The sequence below is a fragment of the Arachis hypogaea genome, chromosome 15, assembly GCF_003086295.3.
Source record: "Arachis hypogaea cultivar Tifrunner chromosome 15, arahy.Tifrunner.gnm2.J5K5, whole genome shotgun sequence".
Classification (NCBI taxonomy): Eukaryota; Viridiplantae; Streptophyta; class Magnoliopsida; order Fabales; family Fabaceae; genus Arachis; species Arachis hypogaea.
In genome coordinates this window covers 114,883,023-114,896,179 of record NC_092050.1, presented here as the reverse complement: position 1 = coordinate 114,896,179, position 13,157 = coordinate 114,883,023, and positions in this window count along the sequence as shown.

Below are 13,157 nucleotides of genomic sequence, written 5' to 3'. Positions count from 1 at the left end.
TGTTGGTTTAATGCATGGTTCATAAAATAAATGCTGCATAATGATATGTTCTTTAAAGTGTGAACTGGTTTGTTGTTATGAAGGCTTGTACCATTTAGGATCCCTTGAGAATGAAATAACAAAAAGAAAAAGGAAGAGAAAAAGCCAAAAGTGGCAAAGAAAATAAACAATAAGGCTAGGCACCAATAGCTTGGACCATAGGACACATGCCTGTGGTGTTTTTGTACTAGGATATGCTTGGACATGTAAGTTCTGAGGAGTATTTCAAAACTTGGCCACTTAGATCAACTAATTTGGGATTGCCCACTGAAAGTCCACAATAAAGAGCAACCTAACTACAAAACACTTAGTTATCCAAAGAGATGCTGGGCATCAATGATCCTAGGGAGAAAAGGGTGAGCCATGTGTCTATGGTGAAGGAATGTTGAGCAAAAAAAAATTAAGCCAAAGGCCGCTGCAACATTTGCCACCAAGCCTTCAAAGAATAATAAGCTCTCTGAGCAAAACAAAGAAGAAAAAGTTAGCAAGGGAACAAGCCAAAGTAAAGCCTTATAGCAGCAAACTTAGTAAACCTTTGAGGAAACATCTCTTATGTAACAGCAAGCAATAAATGAACCACCATTGTCTGCATAAAAATCCCATGAACTGAATTCAACTATATGCTCAATAAGGATATGCACACTTCTCTGTTTCATGTCATTCTCTCTTATGTTTGATGCTTGCTTGGGGACAAGCAAGATTTAAGTTTGGTGTTGTGATGCCAAGGCATCTTAGCCTAGTTTTACTAGTCTTTTTCCTTTGTTTTCAATAGGTTTTATACACTTTCTTGGGTTACAAGTAAGCCATTTGGGTGGAAATTCATGTGCATTTGGATTCAATCAACCAGGAGTAAATTGATGCATTTTCATGAGATTTTGTGCTATAATTGCTTATATGTCAATGATGATAAGAAGTCTCATGATTTTAGCATAGCTTTGATGCATTTGTTGATTGATGACAGGTGACCAAAAGGCTTGGAGGAAGGTTGAAGAAAGGGGATGGCAGTAATGGAAATGAAGGCAGCAAAACCATCCTGGGAAGAGCTCAAGTTTGTGCCAATGTTTGCCTCAAACTTGAGGTCAAACGTTGGATTAAGAACAAGCCCTGGAGAAGCCAACGTTTGCCTCAAACTTGAGGTCAAACGTTGGTTCAAAATTATACTCTGGAGAAGCCAAAGTTTGCACCAACGTTTGCCTCAAACTTGAGGTCAAACGTTGGCTCAAAAACTAACCCTGGGAAAAGCAACGTTTGCGCCAACATTTGCCTCAAACTTGAGGTCAAACGTTGGCTTACAAATACACCAGGGGAGGCTTAATGTTTGCGCCAATGTTTGCCTCAAACTTGAGGTCAAACGTTGGCACAATTACTATACCAGGGGGACTTAAAGTTTGCGCCAACGTTTGCCTCAAACTTGAGATCAAATGTTGGCTGCAACATGGCCTTAGAGGGAGCACGTTTGAGCTCACATTTGACCTTAAACGTGAACTCAAACGTGAGTGACAGAAAGAGCACCGTTCTGCATAATTTTTAACATTCCAACATTTGAGTTAAAGTTTGCCTCAAATTTTGACTCAAACTTAAAGGCTCCAAAGTCTAAATTGCAAACAGATTTCTTCTCAAGTCCAAGAGCAACCAACTGAGGCTATCTTCAATCCAATTCCATCAAGGCCAAGGCCCAAATTCAAGGCTTAAAGACCATTAGAAGAAAGTGTATAAATAGAAGTTAGTTTGATTTAGGAGGGAGCTGAACTTTTACTTTTGAACTTTTTACCTCTGTTAAAATTTGATTTGTAATTTGGAGAACTTTGATTTTGGATCTGGGAAGAGAATTCTTTGGGTTTCTTGTTTTCTTTTCTGCAAAGCTTTACTTGAGTCTTGGGTGTTGAGAATTGAGGAAATTCTGTCTCAATCTCACCTTGAGATCTCTCTTTGTTTCTTTCACTGCACCATTGGAGAAATTGAGGTTTGAATTTGCTTCTTCTACTGTTTGATTTTTTTACTTCACTTGCAATTGTTCTTTGAATTGGATCAAGAAAAGTGGTGAGATCTAGACTTGGTTTTCTAGTCTCTCGACCCCTGAGATCTTCAACTTTCATTTAGTTACTGCAATCAAGCTACATTTCACTTTCTGTTTGTCTTCTCAAGCGATTATTCTTCTCTTGTTTAGATCTGTTGCAATTAAATTCATCATTTACTTCTCTGTTTAATGCAAGTTACTTTTCTTCGTTTAATTTCTACACTCCCAATTCCCAATTCCTTTTATAATTCAAGCAATTTACATTTCTTGCACTTTAAGTTTCAGTCATTTACATTTCTTGCAATCTAATTTTCTGCAATTTACATTACTTGCACTCTAAGATTCAGCTCTTTTAATTTCTCTGCATTTTAAATTCTTGTCAATTATCCCTCTCCCTTTAAAATTCATGCAATTTAGCTTCTGTCAAATACAAATCACTCAAATCAACTCTTGTTCGCTTGACTAAATCAACCACTAAACTAAAATTGCTCAATCCTTCAATCCCTGTGGGATCGACCTCACTCACATGAGTTATTATTATTACTTGATGCGACCCGGTACACTTGCCGGTGAGTTTTGTGTTGGATCGTTTTCCACACATCACCCCCAATCCTAATTCTCTCTTGTTCTTTTATCCTTTTATTCTTATTTCATCATAATAATTGTTTTTCTTTGTTTTAAGTTCTTCTTTGCTTGAGGACAAGCAAACCTTTAAGTTTGGTGTTGTCGCTATGCTTATGGTTTTTCTGCTTATTTTAATAGCACCAAAGGGAGATGAATGTTCTTCATGGAGGAATGAGATGGCCACTAGCATAACTGAGGTGGTTAAGTTCCTTTCATTCTATTTCTCTTCCGTTCTTATCTTGTTGTTTTCTGTTGCTTTGATTGCCTGCATGGTCTTTAGTACTTTCAGTTCTTAGAATTAGTTTCATTCTGTTATTTGTCTCATGTACCACTCACTGAACTTGAATCTAAAAAGAAAAAAAGGAAGTGATGTATTGCATGAGAAATTGAATTTATATTGAAGAGTAGTCTTATTCACTTAAATGTGGTGGTATTTTCTGTGACTTTGAATGCATGACATGAACAGTGCATATTTAAATTTGAATCAAAGAATGTTGATGTACAAGGAACAGGAATTTAGAGAATTATTATGACTTCTCTGAAATAAACAAAAACTTAATCCTTGAAGCAAAAGAGACAGCAAAAAAAAAAAAAGAGATATAAAAGCAAGGTCCAAGGCTCTGAGCATCAATGACTAGGGAGGTCAGACATGATTAAAAGCTCAAAGAGTTGTTTCCCTAGTTACATGCTTGTGGTGTTCTTGTATCAAGTAATCCTTGAGACAAAACATTTAGAGTTGAGATCAATTGCAATTAGCAGAGTATGCCAGAGGATTTGAGCACCTCTGTCTAGGAGTAACTGAAAGAAAAATCAGAACTTAAAGAGAGTTCTCCAGTTAAGTGCTTGTGGTGTTTCTGTGTCAAGTGAATCTTGAGACAAAACATTTAAAGTCACGGCTAGGCTCAAGGTGCAAAGCACCAAAGAAAAGAAAAATTGCTGTGTTCAAGGGTTAAATTGAGTTACAAAAGATCAGAGAATTCATAATATTATCCGGATTCTAATTCTGAATAACAGTGACATCCCTCTGATTCAAAGGAGAGTGAGATGCCAAAACTATTCAAGATTTGCAGCTGTAAACCCCACTATAAGAAGAGACACGAGCTTAATCGAACTCTCCTTCTCATGCAAATTCACATTCTAAGCTTATATTAATTTGGTTGCTTGAGGACAATCAAAAATTCAAGTTTGGTGTTGTGATGCGTGAGCATCTTTCCTATCTTTTCCTAGTGAATTTGCATTTAAATTATTGAGTTTAATCAAGAATTAATTATCTTTTAGCCATTATGGATGCTACTTTGAGTCTTGTGCGATTCTGTTTATTTTATGTAGCATTTGGTTAGATTTGATGGAGCTTCCACAAAAAAAGAGAAGAATGCTATATAGGGCAGAAATGCTTAGAGGATGGAGAGGAAGCTTGCACAAATGGAAGGAGCACAAGAATTAAAGGAGATGACAGCGAGGAGCGACGCGTGCGCGTACCTGATGCATGCGCGTGATTTGGAGCTTTCCATGGCGACCCGTGCGCGTACCTGACGCGTACGCGTGGATTGAAGATTTGCACAGTGACGCGTGCACGTACCTGACGCGTACGCTGACACGCGAAGAAGACCATCGACGCGTACGCGTGACTGACGCGTACGCGTGACAAGCGTGAAGTGCAGAAAATGCTGATTAATTAATTCTGATTTAAAAGTTTATTTTTATTTTAAAATAGAAAAAGATATTATTTTTGTCTTAGAAGATAGATTTTAAATTAATTAGGATTAGATATTAAAGGGGATTGGAATTATTCCACAGGGGATTCCACCTCTACCAAAATACATTTTATCAGAATCATTATTTTTCTCTCTGAACCATGAGCAACTAAACCTCCACTGTTAAGGTTAGGAGCTCTGTCTATTGTATGAATTGATACTATTAGTTTTTTATTTTAATTTATGTACTGATTTATAATTCAAGAATTGTTTTCGTTATTTATCTTATGAATTTAGGTGGAACGGAAGTATGACCCTCTTTCTAATTGAGTTCTTGTATAACTTGGAAAAGCTCTTTACTTGAACAATAGATTGAAAACAATTTCTCCTAAATTCTAATTATCTGGCCTTAACGGGATACGTGACATATAATCCTTTTATATTTGGATAATTAGGATTTTTGTGGCATAATAACTAGAATTAAACTTCACCCTCTAATTGGAATTAATTGACCAAGGAATTGGCAGTTGATGAGAATTAGAGGAGACTAGAAAGGTCTAAGGAATTAGGGTCTAGTCACATATAGTTTGCCATGAATTAAATCTTGCATGATTAAAATAAATTACTAAGAAAAATCAATCCGGAAAAATAGATAACTCTGAAGCCTTAACTGCCTTCTCCATACTTTATTCCCAACTTATTTATTCGCTTGTCTTTAATTTAATGCTTTTTGAACTTTCAAACACTATTTTCTATTTGTCTAACTAAGCTAATCACTCAATCATTGTTGCTTGATCCATCAATCCTCGTGGGATCGGTCCTCACTCACCTGAGGTATTACTTGGTACGACCCGGTGTACTTGCCGATTAGTTTGTGGTTATAAATTTCGCACTAGCAGGCTGCAGGCCAAACTCAGGCCAATTAACTATATGACAGGCCAGGCTTCTTAAGAGTAAAGCCTGGCCTATTTTCATCCCTAATCACACTTACACGATCTGCCAGGTATATGAAAATCGAGTTTGCCGTCAAACCATTTTAGTTATTAATATTTAAAATTATAAATATATATATATATATATATATATATATATATATTAAAGATATATAATTGTATTGCTTTGTAAAAAAGAAATATAGTGTTTATTATAGGGATAAAGACAAAAGAAAAAATTTTCTACTTTGATAAATGCTAAATACTAGCAAAGGGAAAAGTAAAAAAGAGATTGAGGATTCACAAAGAAAGGTGCTCTATAACTTGAGTCATTCTTTGTTAGATCTTCTTTGCAATTACACAATTACGGTTGCCGCTAGCTTCTCACCTTCAAAGACCTCGAAATTTCTCACTTTCCATAACGCCTAACACAGAGATGCAAGGAAGGCCATAGAAGATTGTCCTCTTCCAATGCTTTTACTTGCCGTTGCCACCAAATTGTAAACTCTATGGTTTCATTTTACACTAGTAGTTCAAATTTATTCCTAAGCTAATAAGTTCACATAATTATTTTATGAGTCAGCTCGAATTAATTCAAATTAATTCCTAAACTAATAACAATAATAATTTTGTTTACATTATATAATCTTTTAGTTAGTTGTTAGGATTTTTATTTTAAATTCAAAAAAAAGTCAATTAGGTTTCAGAAAATCTTAGGTATGAGCCAACTATAAAAGTATGAATTAGAGATGCATATCACACCTCCCTTGCTTAGTATAATTAATTACTTCTTTTAAAATTTTTCTATCTTTTAACAACGGCGGTCCGTATTCATAAAATTGCTGAGATCAATCCTACAACTGATAATTTGTGGGTACGTATATGAGTGATAAAGTTATGGACACTATCGAATAACAGTGGTAATATAATGTAGTTTCTTTTTAAATCTAAGGATACATTAATTTTTTTTATAATATAAGATAATTGATGTATCACATCTCTAATAATTATAGGGACAACTACATCTAATTCAAATTTACTAACCAAAGAATTAGAAACAGTGTGCATAGCTGAAAAGAAAAGACATCTAAGACAAAGAAAATCATTATTGAAAGAATTGGCTATAAATCTTGCAAGAATTTTTGAAGAAGTTGAGGATATTACTAAAAACACGACTGTAGTAAATAATTATGTGCAAATTGAATACCCAGCTATATTCGATGTTACTGAGAATATAGATAATTTAAGAAGTAGCAATATCAACACTTTATTATTTACTATTGTTTTGCTTTTTATAAACAAAAAATTATCGATTAGTGTACACTACAACATTTTCAGGTTGAGGCAACATTTAAAAAGTGTTGCCTAAAAGCCGACAAAAGGTTGCTTTTGATCTATGGCAACACTTTTAGATCTAAGGCAACATTTTTGGGCGGCGTTGCATATGCAGCCGTTGCCTTAGATCAAGGCAACACTTTTTTGTTTCAAAAGCAACGCTTTTGAGAGCAACACTTGGTAAGTGTTGTCTTTGGTTGAAAAACAACACTTCAAAGGTGTGTTTGAGACAACACTTTTGCAGTGTTGTCTCTTCTCTCGTATTTTGGTCACTACTAAAAAGTGTTGCCTATTTGCAATAAAATGCAACTCTTTTACGTGTTGCTTATAAATTGGAATTTGCAATCTTTTGAAATGTTGCCTATTAGTTTTGAATATGCAACCCTTTAAAGTATTGCCTTTTCATTTGGATATGCAACCTGTACAAGTGTTACTTTTTCTTTTGAATATGCAACCATACAAGTGTTGTCTAATATTCAAAATATGCGACTAATAAAAGGGTTGCCTTTTTTATAAAAATAAAAATTAATTTTGTAATAAAAATACAAAAAATAAAATTTACAATAAAATTTTTTGTTCATACATGTGTAATTATTTTAATTAATAAATAAATTTGTGCACAATAGAAAAAAAATTATAAAAGAGACAAGATAACTAATAATAAAATTCTAATTAAAATAGATATAAAAAGTTCAATTAGTATTTCAAATACATGTTTATCAATAATTCTCAACAAAATAATAAAATTATTGTCTAACAATAATTGTCATAACAAAATAGTGATTAATATTTATCAAAAAAATATCAATCTACTTGCATATTTTATATCCATGCTTGACTTGTCCCATATGCTAAATCTGCAAATAATACACAATAAAAAATAAGCAACTTACCATTAAAACTGAAAAATTATAATAAAATTTTTTTTATGATATTAATTACTATAGATATAAAAGCAATAAATAGATCTAAAAACTCCTTCTAAACAACAAGAGTGAAGGGCATAGTTATCAGAACCGAACCGGTGATCGAACCGGTCAAGTTACTGGGTCACTGGATTACCGGTGAGTCACTGGTCGAACCGGTCAACTCGGTATAATTAAATAATTATATAAAATTTAATTATTTTTTATTATAACTTTATAAGTACTTTTATTTTGTTTTTAAATTTTAATATTTTATTAATTAGTTTATATTTATTTTATTATTATGTTATTATAGGTAAAAACTCACATACAATTGTTTTCATGTAAAGTTGATATTTAAGAATCGTTAGATGATTTGACAAGTTTGACTAAATATCATCTAACGATTTTCAATTATCAACTTCATATGAAAACAACTGCATGTGAGTCTTTACCTATTATTATATAATTTATTAAAAAAATGATATTAATAAATATCATATAATCATGAAAAGAAAAAATAAATTGTGATTAATAAAAAAATTTTATTTATCTTCTTTTTAATTTGTATATATTTAATAAAATTTATAGTTAAATAAAATATAATTGATTTAAAAATAAGTGATTTTATAATGAAAATAAATTGAATATAAATAAAATAAAAAAAATGCTATATGTATTATAATTTGTATATAATTTAATAAGAAACACAGCAGTTTGAGTGGTACAAGTTTTCATGTTCTATTCAAAACTGCAGGGGTTCGAACCCCATCTTTGTCATTTTGAAAAATTTTCCAAACTTCCCAATCCTTGACACTTGGCAAGACATGGAGTATATGGAGCACGGTGGAACGCAGGTGCGCCGACGCATCATAGGTTTCCCTCAACTGTGACCCGAGCGGTTTGAGTTCGAACCGGATCGGTTTTCACCGGTTTATTTAGGATTTAACCGGTTCGTTTCGGTTCTTTGCCTTAAGCGGTCCTCAACCTGGACCGGACCGATATTGGGTTCGGTTCACCAGGTTTTCGATCGAATCGGCCGGTCCGGTCCAGTTTTTACAACTATGGTGAAGGGTAACAGGACCTCATAACAAATATATATATTCATGAGCAATGCTTTTTGTAGTTTTTCTAATAGAATATTTGTTAAAGCAAAATTAGCAAGTCACCATCTTAATTCTTATAAATACATGATTTCTTATCATTCAGGACCAAATCCGGCAACTTTTCTTGCTACCTCATTAAAAAGTGGTTTTAGAAGTTCTCCGAAATTTGTTATCGAAATTGCATGAAACTTTGAAATAGATACTTGAATCACTTTAATCCAACAACAAAAATTGTAATTTCTTCTTTGTAAACTACCACTTCTACTAACTTCGCTGGTAGCCTAGCTAGCAAAAAACAAGAGGAACTCCTAATCTAGTAGCATTGAATCCAAAGGAAAATACATTTATTGAAAGAAACTGGGAATCTTAATATTGAATTTTGTGCTTGATCTCTAATAAGTAGAATGAGTGTTTTTGTTAGCAGAATCTATGACAAACACAAAGCTCTTGAACAATTGATTCTATCATATTCAGCATATATTAATCAAATCAATAGCATATATTAATCAAATCAATTTATTCTATCATATACCTCAAAAATACACATATATATGACATAGCCAAGGAAAAAAGCTAGATGCAGATCTTGCAAATTTATATTAGATCAGAGTCCAAACAGAACAGTTCTATTCTTATCATTCAAAACTACAACTAAGTAGAGTCATCTTTTTAAATAAAAAACTAAGGCAATAGATCAAATTCTCAAGTAACTCAAATTCTTATCCTATGGAAAGTGCTTGGATTGTGTAAAGAGAGATCATAGAGATGGAGACAAAGTGATATAGCAATTGAGATAATGACACACAAAAATAGTTTCTGCAAAAGTCTAGTGAAGGCCATCATGATTTGTCTAAGAACAAAATTTTCAAAAGTAGAAACAAGCAAGCAACATAGCTAAGCTAAGAAATTGAACTGGCATACCAAATCAATAACAACTGAATATATTTATTTATATCTACAATAATCTTTTTGTAATTTTAATGCCACAGGTTAATTACTTTTATGTAAGTAAGATTAAAACACTGAAGATAGAAAACTAACTTTGACGCAATGGCGAACATATTAATCGGTGAGATCTGTTCACCAAACAATCAGAAGTAGAAATGAAATATATCAAATTTCACAATAACTTTTTCTAATAATAAAAAATTATAAATATATTTATTTATATCTTAACAACTCCAGAGAAATGTGACAAACCAATTAAATTAATTTGCAAATTTAGATCTAGCTGAATATATCTTAACATCTCATAAGATTAAATAAGAGAGGAACCTGAATCAACTCCTGCCACTCTTCTTTTGGTAAGAGATGAATGGCGAGTAGAAACTAGAGAAGCTTGAAACATCAACATTATTACCAAAAATGCTACAATAGCAACAACAATATTATTAAAATTAGGATTCAAGGCACGAAAATGGAAAAGAAAAAAGAATAGGCAGAATCATAGGTACCTGTGAAATAGTAACCGGTGGTGATAAAAGCAACAAAAAAAGATATACTATATTACCTTTATCATCATATCATTTTCATCTAATTACCTTTGTTTAATTTTTACTTATTTGCATTAACTAGTCACAAGTAGTACCAAAATTAATAAATCAATTTACTCCTTAAAATGATAATAAAAGGAAAAACAAAATAAGAAATTACTCACAGGTATTGGAGTCTATCTAATTGGCCGAGAGTGGAAGGAATCACCCCAGAGAATCAATTATTGGAAAGTTCCAATGTCTGAAGCTTTGGAAGGGTTCCAAACTCTGGCAGAATTTGACCTGAGATATTGTTGTTCTACAGTAACCTACCCATAACGTGGAGAATTATGCTTAGGTTTCTCAGAAGGTGATACAAACTCCAATACTACAGACATGAAACCAGTAATTGTAATAACCAAAACAAGAAGAAAAATAAGATAAACATTATTACATGCTGGGATCACATCACATGTATGAGAAAATGATGCATTGACACTATTGTTTTTCAAATCCACCAAAGTCCCCCTTTTCCTTTTAGTGTTGACTTTTAGTTCAATATTTTCAATCAAACGCTTGTTTTATTACTTACAAACCAAGTTGGTCAAGAAAAGATTAGTGTCTAACCACTGTGCTGAAGAGAACAACAGAAATGGTACTAGTGATCATGATGGCATTCTCACGCAACGTAGTGTGGCCTAGCCTTGTAAACTGCATGTCAAAGATTCAGTTTATTTCTAAACCAGACACAGATTTAGTTAGTATTGAAAGCTAGCCATGAAGTTTGATTACTTCACCTGGTTGTAAGCAAGTGCTATAGAAACAGCACCTCGCATGAGACCAGACCACCAAATTGTGACCTATGAAACAAGATCATAGGAGACAGGAGTCATGTACCAAGGAAGGCTCTGAAAAGAAATTGAAACAGGGAAAGAAAACACATACTTGTTGCTTCATGTCAATTTTCACATGTGGGGATTTCTGGAGCAAATTGGATAAGAATGAGAGAGGGAAAACAAATGTTGCTCTTCCAACTAGGATAAGTCCTAGAAGCACTGAACTGATCCCAACTGATTTTCCAGGACTAATGAATCAAGAGACCAAAAATGTTAATTAAAATTTTCACGTTTTACAAAGTTTATTAATCTAGAAATGTTAGTATTACCTTTGGCTTATGAATCGCCACTTCTCTATATCCAGTGCATCTATCCCAACATAAAGGAATATAAATATCTCAGCAATGAATGACAATGTTGCAAAAACATGCCCGCAATAGGTTAATTCAGATCAGCAATCTCATAATAAATCAAACATGTTGAAATTTTTGACGTACTTGGTTGTGACTCTTGAAAATAAAATTATTAGTATTGGAATTAATTGCATCAGTAATGAATAGACATGGAAAAATACCTCCATTAAAATTAAAAGGAGATTCTCACCTCAACAAGCATGTATGAAAGGTAAGCCATCAGTATCATAAGAGCAACCCTAACCTGAGACATGATTAGACGATAAACACATTCCTCAATTTCCCCAATCTGAGAATAGAATTAGCTTCCTAAGTTTATGGAGGAGAAAAAAAACCTAACCTGAGACATGATTGCAGCGAGCAGTGAGGATTACAGCAGAGACGGCTCAAGCAGAGTTAAATTTCTGAAAGAGCGGCGGCAGCCTCCAACAACTCAAAACAGAACCAAAAAGAGCGGCGGCAGCCTCCAAGAACTCCGGTGAGCTTCCTCAACGACAGTGGTGGCAGGAGCTTCGGCGGTGCTAACCGAGGCTTGACGGCGGCAGGAACGGCGGCGGTCGAAGCTCAGTAGCAACGAAGACCAGGCGCGCGGCGACTCCACACGCGACGGTGACAACGACGGCTTCACCTCCTCCGCGCGCGCTCTTTCTTCTCCGTCTGTGGCTATGGTTCGCGCTCCCTTCCGTTCGCAGTTCTGTTTCTGACGCGGCTCAAGAACGATCGGCGGCGACGACCAGATCTCCAGCGATGGCAAGAGGATGCACGACGGTGCCTTCTCCCTCCCAGTCCTGGCTTGCGCTCGTCACTCTCTCCCATGGCTCCCTCCGCGAATGCTCTCTCTCTCTCTCCACGGTTCGACGACGACGCGACGGCGGCGGTGAGACCCAGCGACGCGGTCTTCTTCTCCACTCTCCTCTGCTTTCCCCAGATCTCTCTCTCTCTCCGGTGATGGTGGTGCGGCGGCAAGACGCAGCACGGTCCCTCCTCCCTTCCCGATCTCCCTTCTCCCTCGGACTCCCCCCTTTCTTCTTTCTTCGTTACTAATTGTTGGAGTTAGGGTTTCAGTAAATCAGTAAATAACTAAATAATATATAAATTATAAAGATGTATTTTGTGTTAAGTTAAAAGAAGAAAAAAGTATTTTTTGTTAAAATATTTGAAAGAAAGGTTAAAATTTTCAAAGAAAAATTTTAATTTATTTTTGGCAACATTTATAGTGAGAAGTTTATTAAAAATTTAAGAATAACACTTATAAAGTGTAATATATAAATATCACAAATGTTGCTTATTTAATTTATAAAAGCAACACTTTTTATTTGTACTTTTAATTGATCAAAAGGAACATTTATGGTCTGATGTTAAAAAAGAGTTGCAATAACTTTATTTTGATGTAACAAATATTAAGTGTTGTCTTTAATTAGTTTAGACAACACTTTTTGAGTGTTATTTGCAATATATGTTGCAATAACTAAGAAATGTTGTAGTGGTACAAATTTTTAAAATTCTGACAAAGATATGGTTATATATTATATTTTTTGTATTTGAACATTGATTTATTGTAATTCTTATTATTTGATTACTGTGCATATAAAACTTAAACCTTGATCTTGGTACAATAAAATCGTATTATATAATCTCATCTTTTTAATTTATAGATTGCAGTCATTGATGGGAAAATTTGTGGAAAACTGAATCTTCCAAAATACCCAAAACTAACCGGCAAGTGCACCGGGTCGCATCAAGTAATAAAAACTCACGGGAGTGAGGTCGATCCCACAGGGATT